Source organism: Chaetura pelagica, unplaced genomic scaffold (assembly GCF_000747805.2).
Source record: "Chaetura pelagica isolate M959 unplaced genomic scaffold, ChaPel_1.0 scaffold55, whole genome shotgun sequence".
Lineage (NCBI taxonomy): Eukaryota > Metazoa > Chordata > Aves > Apodiformes > Apodidae > Chaetura > Chaetura pelagica.
Genome location: NW_009953571.1, coordinates 853,752 through 865,217, shown reverse-complemented (window position 1 = coordinate 865,217; position 11,466 = coordinate 853,752).

Here is an 11,466-nt window from a genome sequence, read left to right as displayed (position 1 = left end):
TCCCTACAATCCTGTTATATTGCACCAGGAAATAGATGTTTAAGATGACGGTCAATGAATGTCCCAGTCAACTATTTTTAGGTAAGGCTTTTTTTTTTTAAAGTAACATGGAAATCCCACCATTAACTGAGGCACAGAAACATGAAAATAAGAACAGCTGTTAGTGCTTCTTCATGTCTTAAAAGCTTTTTACTGCATGCAGAAGAAAAAGATAATACATCAAACGACAGCATACAGAAAAATGGGCTCTTTGTACTTGTTTTATAGATAGTGGATCTTTTGTCACTGTACTTGTGAAATGAAAGCAAATCCTGCTTAAATAGGCTGGAACTCCTTTCAGTGTCAGTGGGAGCAAGAATCTTAAGAACCGATGCTTAACCGTTTGGTATATTCTCGCCATCTTGATATACCCTACACTCCAACATGCTGAAAAACTCTATACACTCCAGCATTTCTGACAAAGCTGCAAAAAAAATCTGTACAGGTTTCAGTGCAAGATAAGTTACAAAACTGGAACATATATGCTTTTGCTTAACGAAATGATGAGCAGACTGTCAGAAGACAGTTGTTCCACGAGATGTCACTGAAAACATTTGCACGGAAAAATGACACAGAACAGAGTTTTTATCATAAGTACTGAGCCATTTGAGCTCTGTGGTATTGAGCTGTAGAATCTGTTAACAGTGTTAGGTGTTCAGATATTGTTAGGAGGAGCTGTGCTACAATGAAAACAGAAATTTTTAACACTTGTAGTACTTCAAACGTAAAACATAATAAAGTTTCAGTATTACTGAATAGGTCTGCTCAACAGAGATCACTTTGAGAGAGCACACCAGCTATGAATATTGTAGATACCAGATCTAAATACCTCAAAGGAAACTTAGACTTCATTTGCCTGCAGATGTTGATTTCCAACATGTATATTCTAGCTAAGGTTTATTATCTACAGCAGCAAAATAGGTCTCAGGCATACACTCAGTTGAATCAAAACAAAGAGATGGCAAGACAGCAATGAACAAGGTTTTCATAAAAACAGACTGGTTCCTGCTTCCTGCTCACTGCCACATCCTAAAATATCAAGTGTTCTAATGTTGAAACGAGAAAGAGAGGGGGAGAAAGAGAGAGGGAGAAAGAGAGAGGGAGAAAGAGAGAGGGAGAAAGAGAGAGGGAGAAAGAGAGAGGGAGAAAGAGAGAGGGAGAAAGAGAGAGGGAGAAAGAGAGAGGGAGAAAGAGAGAGGGAGAAAGAGAGAGGGAGAAAGAGAGAGGGAGAAAGAGAGAGGGAGAAAGAGAGAGGGAGAAAGAGAGAGGGAGAAAGAGAGAGGGAGAAAGAGAGAGGGAGAAAGAGAGAGGGAGAAAGAGAGAGGGAGAAAGAGAGAGGGAGAAAGAGAGAGGGAGAAAGAGAGAGGGAGAAAGAGAGAGGGAGAAAGAGAGAGGGAGAAAGAGAGAGGGAGAAAGAGAGAGGGAGAAAGAGAGAGGGAGAAAGAGAGAGGGAGAAAGAGAGAGGGAGAAAGAGAGAGGGAGAAAGAGAGAGGGAGAAAGAGAGAGGGAGAAAGAGAGAGGGAGAAAGAGAGAGGGAGAAAGAGAGAGGGAGAAAGAGAGAGGGAGAAAGAGAGAGGGAGAAAGAGAGAGGGAGAAAGAGAGAGGGAGAAAGAGAGAGGGAGAAAGAGAGAGGGAGAAAGAGAGAGGGAGAAAGAGAGAGGGAGAAAGAGAGAGAGGAAGGTCAGTGGGGAGAAAGAGAGAGGGAGAAAGAGAGAGGGAGAAAGAGAGAGGGAGAAAGAGAGAGGGAGAAAGAGAGAGGGAGAAAGAGAGAGGGAGAAAGAGAGAGGGAGAAAGAGAGAGGGAGAAAGAGAGAGGGAGAAAGAGAGCCAGACAGAAAGACAAGTCCAGCTACATGAAATAGCAGTGCATTTTAAAAGTGACATAAAACAAGAAGAGATGCCAGGAAATCAAAGTGTGACGATGTAAACAGAAATGGGACCTGGAAGACAAAGGCTGCATGGAAACACCAGGAGTGGAGGACTGAGTAAGACCTGGTCAGAGCCACTGCTGGGGCCTTCTGGACTTAAAAACTGAGTCACCTTGGCATACATTACTATCCCGGGCTAAAACCAGACATTTTGTGTTAAACTTTTGCTGTCAGCAGTCAAAACCTGGCATAAGCTTACATGCTACGCTGGCAAACGTGAGGGACACAGGCAGCCCCATTCACTGGATCTGCCTCTTAACTCCTCCAGCTCAGGTGCAAATCTTTCACTGCTGAGTTAAGAACAATGAAAAAATAATTCTTTACCACTGCCCCAAAGAATAAAATGTTTGCATTTCTGACTGCACTCCACATACAGGCTACCACAAGGCCTATTTTTATGAGATTCACTTCTAACTGCGACATTCAAAGCCATCCAGAAAGACAAGGCTGCTCTCCCTGGCAAGTGGGCGGTACCAGTGAAGTGTGTTTCTGGATCAGCAGCACCCATCAGGGCCAAGGACGTTAAGCATCTCAGCCATTCACTACACCAAAGTGTTCAGGTTCAAACTTTTCAACTATGCTGATAAAAAGGCAGAAAATTTAAAACTCAGTGTTCTTTTAAAATTACTATTTTTCACACTTAAGGAAGGCCTACATTGCACAATTCTTTGGCAATTAAGAAAGAAGTTTTAAAACAGAATAGATTCCCCTTTTCCTGAGGAAAAGGTGACCTATGCTTCAGAACCATCATACTTCAGCTTTTCACCCTGGGGTTGAGGACATTTAATGTACTGCAGTAGACTCACACCAACCTCCAGCCTAGGTCTCTTTGTACGCACTCATAAACAGACACATTCACTGACCACTGTCTTGGGGAAGGCTTACTACCCTACATACTTCAGAAAGAATGAGGAGAGGGTTTTTTGTTGTTTGTTTAGCACACAACAGACTTGGAAGTATCCTTCAGTCAAGAAAGAGGTCATATGTCAAGCAAACTAACATTTATAGAAAGAGCAAAGCAAACATCCACCTGTCATCTTCAAAGCAGGACAGAGTGACTACTTAATATATTGCAGAAGATCACAGAACCATAGAATAGAAAAGCTTAGGTTGGTAGGGACATTAAAGATCATCTAGATCCAACCCCCTGTGCTGGAAGGGACACCTCCCACTAGATCAGATTGCTTAGAGCCCCATCCAGCCTGGCCTTGTATACTGCCAGGGATGGGGCTTCCACGACTTCCCTGGGCAACCTGTTCCAGTGCCTTAACACCCTCATAATAAAGAATTTCCTCCTAACAGCTAATCTAAATCTCCCCTCCTCAAATTTTTAAACATTGCCTCAGATGCAAAAAAGAAAATAAAAATAAAAATAGGCAAATAGCTTTTTATTTGCACTAAGTTTTCAGCTTTCCTAGGTTTTGGACGGCTGCCTTCCCTTTAGTCTTGAGTGTATGGACCACTGTTTTAATCTCAACCTGTCAGCACACGGGCGCAGTCAGATGACAGACATTAGTAATCATTAACAACTCTAAGGCCATCCATAATCTTGCCTTGTTGCAACTTGAGGCACACTCACATTCAAATCTGCAACACCAAATGAGCCATCATCAACGAATGCCTTCCCTCTTTACTTGTACTAAGCCCAAATTAAGCACACTACTGCACTGTATGAAATCCAGATGTCATGTTTATTGAGCAGCTAATCTTCTTAGCCCTGAACAGGGCAACCAGCATCGCTAGTTCACTTTCTTCTCCAGGTCATCTCTGACAAACTTCAAAATACATGACAATACATTAAAAACAAAACAAATTTTTGGTAACTCAGATTCCTTGCCAGAAGCTCCCGGCAACACTTCCCCAGTCCTGCTTTCGACTATCTGCCTGGTCTCTTGAGAGATGACAGCAGCTGGTCTTCACCAGCCATGAATGACTACTGAAACTGTTTCTTGCATTGTACTGACAGTGTACCGGTCACTCTTCTGTCTTCTCTTTATGCCAAGTTTCTTCTCTTGAAGTACACTAGTACTTCTGCTAAGAGGTTACTTTACCTACTGGCACACAAGTACTGTCTAAAATCAGTTATATATTAGCCTGAACTTTATTCTACTAGTTGTGAAATGAGAAGGCTTATAAACATGTGCACTGAGCAGATATAATCTCATTAAAGAGAGACTATTACTCAGTCCCTGGCTTTGCAGGAATACAAATTTGAAGGGTGGAGTCAGATCAAAAGAAGAGTATGAGCTGACAGAATTATGTAGTTGAACTGAAAACAGGCCACTAGAGCAACAGATACAGCTTGATGGCTTTTCTCTTGCTGGCTTATTGAGACAACAAAATGTTACACTCACTGCTGGGAATTAGTGTGTGTCATCATTCAGAAACGCTCACTAGAAACTGGAACAGCAGGGCCTACTCAGCAAGCACTCCTATTTACTAGATGAGATATTGCTGATATATGGAAAATTCTCATTTTGCCTTAATTTTGCCACCCCTGCCAGGCTGTTATACCACGAAGAACTCCAGCTCAAGTCTCAGTCAAGGTACTGGTAGCTCTCTTACACCACAGAAAAATAAATCTAAATTGAACGTATTTTCATATTAAAGGCTTGCATCTTTGATGCACCATAAGGAGAAATAGCAAGCAGAGATTTTTGAGAAATAATATAAAATACCCTCAGTCCTTTTCCTCTCAGATTCTGACTATTATATTTCATATGTGGGCCAGGATTTGTAACTTTTGCTTTCCACTCCTCATCCATAGCACACTTTGGCAACAAGGAAGACTAGGTTCACAGTAGCAAACTAGAAGCTGTAGGGAAGACAGTTGTCACTGGTGCTTATCTGGACATCCACAGCTTGTGCCTCATTTAGCAGGGTGAATATCTGGGTATTATTACCACCTAAGTTTTGTCCTCATCTTAATCTATTCTATAAGCAGCATCCAGATAAACTGAGGTAGTCCAAGTGAAGATTAAACCTGTCCCTCTGTAAAAAGATTATAATCTTTTAAATGTGTTTCACACTGAAAATGCTAATATTTCTAAAACTAGGTAATATAAGTGTTAATCAATACCACCACCCTTAGACACCAAACAGCATTAGCCACTTCCAGTTAGGGACTGCTGCGCTGGAAGGGTTGCAATCAGCAGTGCAAAGTCCAACAGTAGCTGGTCATTAGCAGTCGCCCTTGGGGATCAATATCAGGGCTAACACTGTTTTAATGTCTTTACTAATGACACAGGAAAAGAGAACCTCAGCAAGCTTGGTGTCCTCTGCAAACATGGGGTGGGGGTGGCTATGGTGGAGGGCAGGGCTGCAGTTCAAGCTGGGGAAACTGGCTGACAGGTAACTTGTGAAGTTAACAATGGCAAGTGCAAATCCAGCAGCTGGTTCCCCGTGCAGCAGGAAAGGCAGGGGCTGAACAGAAAACAGCTCTGCAGAAAAGGATGCTTGGTTTCTGGCGAGAAAAAAGTTGTTGATGAGCCAGCAGCATGCTCTTGTATCTGAGGTGGCCAACTGCACCCCGGGCTGTGGAAGCAAGGCTGGAGCCAGCAGAGCCAGAAGAGCAGTTATCCCCACCCACCAGGCACCGGTGAGAATGCACCTGCTGTGGCTTTCTGCTCCTCTGTTTCAAGGCCTGCAAAGCCCACTCTAGGTGCTAAGGGGCCAGGAGCACAAAACCCACAGAGCAGCTGAGAGAAGCAAGCTAGCTCAGCTGCAGGGGGATATTGCCGCTGTTTTCAGTGTCCTAAAGGCAGGGTACAGATAAGACAGAGCCCATTCTTCTTGAAGTGTGACAGTGAGTGGCACTGAACATCTGGCGCTACATGGGATATTCTGATTAGAAAAGACAAAAAAAAAATAATCACACTGAAGGCAGCCAACCACTGCACTAAGAGCTGAGCAAGACTGTTAAACACCCACCTCTAGACACCAAATTCAGTCGGGCAGGGCTCTCAGTGACCATATCTAGCTGCCCCCGCTTTGAGCTGTGGGGCAGGTGGTGTTACTCTGTGACCCATTATAGGTTATTGCACTTGAATGAGCAGCAGCTGAAGCTTATTCCAAACCAGTCTTGACTTACACAGATGACTTCTAGCAGGTAAAGTGCTTCACAATTCAAACCTGGGCTGCCATGCAAGCAGCAAGAACTAGCATTAGTTGGACACTCTAAGGAGGAATCAAGAATATGGAAAAAAAAAAAAAAGTTATGGCAATGTCTTTCTACAAAACAACAGTAGACTAATTGAAACTAGTAGAGAAGCCAACAAATGCAGGCAATACTTTACATACACTGAAAAGATGAAACACCCCACTGCAAAAGAACACAAGAAGCTGCACAGCCTGAGTGTTTCTGAGACAAACGTGGAATAAAGCCCCACTGATAAAGCACAAAGGAGAGAAGGACTAGATGGCTATGTGTATTAGTAAAAATACAAGTTCTTGTGACAAATACCAACTTAGCAAAGAATATTCTGAAAAATTAAAGCAAAGGGAGGCTTTGCAGGAAAATGTTAGGCTTATGTCCTGTTAATAAGTACGTAGAGCTTGATATTAAAAGAAGGATAGCTCAAGTATTTTGGAATATTGTGATTCTACAAAGGAATTGATAAATCAATTATTAAGCATACCATTGCCAGTGAAACACAGAATATCTCAAGTTGGAAGGGACTCATAAGGATCACTGAGTCCAATTCTCTGATCCTTGCAGGATTACCTAAAAAAACCTAAACCACATGACTAAGAGCATTGTCCAGATGCTCCTTGAACTCTTGACAGACTTGGTGCCATGACCACTTTTTTCCCTACTGGCACACAAGTACTGTCTAAAATCAGTTATATATTAGCCTGAACTTTATTCTACTAGTTGTGAAATGAGAAGGCTTATAAACATGTGCACTGAGCAGATATAATCTCATTAAAGAGAGACTATTACTCAGTCCCTGGCTTTGCAGGAATACAAATTTGAAGGGTGGAGTCAGATCAAAAGAAGAGTATGAGCTGACAGAATTATGTAGTTGAACTGAAAACAGGCCACTAGAGCAACAGATACAGCTTGATGGCTTTTCTCTTGCTGGCTTATTGAGACAACAAAATGTTACACTCACTGCTGGGAATTAGTGTGTGTCATCATTCAGAAACGCTCACTAGAAACTGGAACAGCAGGGCCTACTCAGCAAGCACTCCTATTTACTAGATGAGATATTGCTGATATATGGAAAATTCTCATTTTGCCTTAATTTTGCCACCCCTGCCAGGCTGTTATACCACGAAGAACTCCAGCTCAAGTCTCAGTCAAGGTACTGGTAGCTCTCTTACACCACAGAAAAATAAATCTAAATTGAACGTATTTTCATATTAAAGGCTTGCATCTTTGATGCACCATAAGGAGAAATAGCAAGCAGAGATTTTTGAGAAATAATATAAAATACCCTCACTCCTTTTCCTCTCAGATTCTGACTATTATATTTCATATGTGGGCCACGATTTGTAACTTTTGCTTTCCACTCCTCATCCATAGCACACTTTGGCAACAAGGAAGACTAGGTTCACAGTAGCAAACTAGAAGCTGTAGGGAAGACAGTTGTCACTGGTGCTTATCTGGACATCCACAGCTTGTGCCTCATTTAGCAGGGTGAATATCTGGGTATTATTACCACCTAAGTTTTGTCCTCATCTTAATCTATTCTATAAGCAGCATCCAGATAAACTGAGGTAGTCCAAGTGAAGATTAAACCTGTCCCTCTGTAAAAAGATTATAATCTTTTAAATGTGTTTCACACTGAAAATGCTAATATTTCTAAAACTAGGTAATATAAGTGTTAATCAATACCACCACCCTTAGACACCAAACAGCATTAGCCACTTCCAGTTAGGGACTGCTGCGCTGGAAGGGTTGCAATCAGCAGTGCAAAGTCCAACAGTAGCTGGTCATTAGCAGTCGCCCTTGGGGATCAATATCAGGGCTAACACTGTTTTAATGTCTTTACTAATGACACAGGAAAAGAGAACCTCAGCAAGCTTGGTGTCCTCTGCAAACATGGGGTGGGGGTGGCTATGGTGGAGGGCAGGGCTGCAGTTCAAGCTGGGGAAACTGGCTGACAGGTAACTTGTGAAGTTAACAATGGCAAGTGCAAATCCAGCAGCTGGTTCCCCGTGCAGCAGGAAAGGCAGGGGCTGAACAGAAAACAGCTCTGCAGAAAAGGATGCTTGGTTTCTGGCGAGAAAAAAGTTGTTGATGAGCCAGCAGCATGCTCTTGTATCTGAGGTGGCCAACTGCACCCCGGGCTGTGGAAGCAAGGCTGGAGCCAGCAGAGCCAGAAGAGCAGTTATCCCCACCCACCAGGCACCGGTGAGAATGCACCTGCTGTGGCTTTCTGCTCCTCTGTTTCAAGGCCTGCAAAGCCCTCTCTAGGTGCTAAGGGGCCAGGAGCACAAAACCCACAGAGCAGCTGAGAGAAGCAAGCTAGCTCAGCTGCAGGGGGATATTGCCGCTGTTTTCAGTGTCCTAAAGGCAGGGTACAGATAAGACAGAGCCCATTCTTCTTGAAGTGTGACAGTGAGTGGCACTGAACATCTGGCGCTACATGGGATATTCTGATTAGAAAAGACAAAAAAAAAATAATCACACTGAAGGCAGCCAACCACTGCACTAAGAGCTGAGCAAGACTGTTAAACACCCACCTCTAGACACCAAATTCAGTCGGGCAGGGCTCTCAGTGACCATATCTAGCTGCCCCCGCTTTGAGCTGTGGGGCAGGTGGTGTTACTCTGTGACCCATTATAGGTTATTGCACTTGAATGAGCAGCAGCTGAAGCTTATTCCAAACCAGTCTTGACTTACACAGATGACTTCTAGCAGGTAAAGTGTTTCACAATTCAAACCTGGGCTGCCATGCAAGCAGCAAGAACTAGCATTAGTTGGACACTCTAAGGAGGAATCAAGAATATGGAAAAAAAAAAAAAAGTTATGGCAATGTCTTTCTACAAAACAACAGTAGACTAATTGAAACTAGTAGAGAAGCCAACAAATGCAGGCAATACTTTACATACACTGAAAAGATGAAACACCCCACTGCAAAAGAACACAAGAAGCTGCACAGCCTGAGTGTTTCTGAGACAAACGTGGAATAAAGCCCCACTGATAAAGCACAAAGTAAAAACAGTTGGAGAGAAGGACTAGATGGCTATGTGTATTAGTAAAAACACAAGTTCTTGTGACAAATACCAACTTAGCAAAGAATATTCTGAAAAATTAAAGCAAAGGGAGGCTTTGCAGGAAAATGTTAGGCTTATGTCCTGTTAATAAGTACGTAGAGCTTGATATTAAAAGAAGGATAGCTCAAGTATTTTGGAATATTGTGATTCTACAAAGGAATTGATAAATCAATTATTAAGCATACCATTGCCAGTGAAACACAGAATATCTCAAGTTGGAAGGGACTCATAAGGATCACTGAGTCCAATTCTCTGATCCTTGCAGGATTACCTAAAAAAACCTAAACCACATGACTAAGAGCATTGTCCAGATGCTCCTTGAACTCTTGACAGACTTGGTGCCATGACCACTTTCCTGGGGAACCTATTTAGTGACCAACTATGTTCTCAGTGAAAAACCTTTCCTAATGTCCAATCTGAACCATTTCCTGGTGTCCCATTGCAGGTCACCAGATGAGAGAGACCAGAAACCCCCCTTGAGAAAGCTGTAGACTGGGATAAAGTCACCACTCAGCCTGGTCTTCTCCAAGTTGAACAAAACAAGTGACTTCAGCTGCTTCTCACAAGTCTTGCCCTCAAGACCTCTCACCATCTCGATCACTCTTCTCTGGACACACTCTAACAGCCTGATGTCCTTATATTGAAGCCTCCAAAACTGCACAGAGTACTCAAGGTGGGGCCACACCAGTGCAGTGTAAAGTGGGACAACGGCAATTCTTTCCTATTGCTGGACAAGGGAGACTGTCTATTTTGCTGCTAATTATTACATTTTGGCATTTAAAACAACATTCAAGTTCATTCTAGAAAATATCCACTCTTCTCATTCCCCAAAATACAAATAAGTGGAAAAAATGAAATTCAGATGTGCTCCGCAGGGATGGCAATGGCAGGAACCACAAATTTAAGTAAACATAAGAGCCAAGGAGATGACAGTAACAGATGCTGAAATACACCTTACTACAAAAAACTCACTTAACAATTAGCAGCACTACAACCCAAGTACTGAAAAATCCAGTCCCTCATATTCCAAGCAATATCATATTTATAACTTGGTTTTCCTTGCTGGAAATAGCTGGATTAATTTTGACAATGTAGGTAAAAGAAGTTATTGTACAGATATTATTTTACCATCTCAGCGACAGGCCTTGAGAATTTTATACATGGAACAGGGGAATGCCCCTGCTTAGAAAGCACTGGTAATAGAAAAGTTTACTGCACAGCAATGGCAGATGGAAGCTTTTACCTGTTAATTGATATAATAAAAAGCCACTTCTTAAAATCAGTGCTTAATTTACCTAATCAGATTTTCAAGTCATTTCAGGCAATTACATATTTTCAAGTCACAGGTCCTTCTCATGCAATAATCAGAATGAACACTTAACCCAAATTTGACCATATACTATTAATATGCACACACAGATGCTTCCAGACCATGATCATATATACTCTCACCACTTCCTAGCTAAATCATATGGACAAAGGAGGTGAGAGAGCACTGGAAGTGCTGCCATTCATTAATTTATTACCAACTAGGGTGAGAGAGTGCCTGGATCCACTCAGACAGCTGGAGTGCCTGAAAAGACAGCAGGAGGAGCTTCCCGCAGAGAAAGCCAGTTCCACCTGGGGATCCCCATGCTTTCTAACAGAACATCTGACTAAAAATTCCCACAAAACGAAGGTGATGTTAACAGATATCTCTTCACCCTCTTTTTATGAGGGAGAAGGCCTCGCTGCTTGCTACAGCAACTAACTCTTCCACTCCCGAGGGAAACTTAACTCTCATTCTGCTTAAGAGCAAAGCAGATCTGACATGACAGCGTATTTCTGGTGCTGTTCCCCTTGCAACACTGAGGGAGCAAAGCAAGTAAAAAAAGCCCAAACATTAAGTACATATCGACTCTTTCAGCTGCCTAGGGAACGCCAGATACAGCCCACTGTCCAAATCAGGCACCTTGACTAAACCCCGACAATCACTGCAGCAGAGGGCACACCGCGTGCCTCTGCATCAGGCAGACGCCTCAGTTTCTCCTTCTTACTTCCAGAAGGAAGCAGCCAGGGTGGGGGCGGCGGGGATGTGAAAATCGCAAACTCATCCACAGCTCGGGCTTGGCTCGGGGCCGGCCCGGCTGCGGGGCAGGGCAGGCAGCGCGGGTCTCGGGGGACTCCGAACCCCACGGGGAGGTTCCGACGAGCGCTGCGGGCCCGGGCCCGGGCGGTGCTGCCCGCCCTGCTCGCTCAGCAGCACGGCCTGAGGCCGCAGGGGCTGCAGGGGGGCA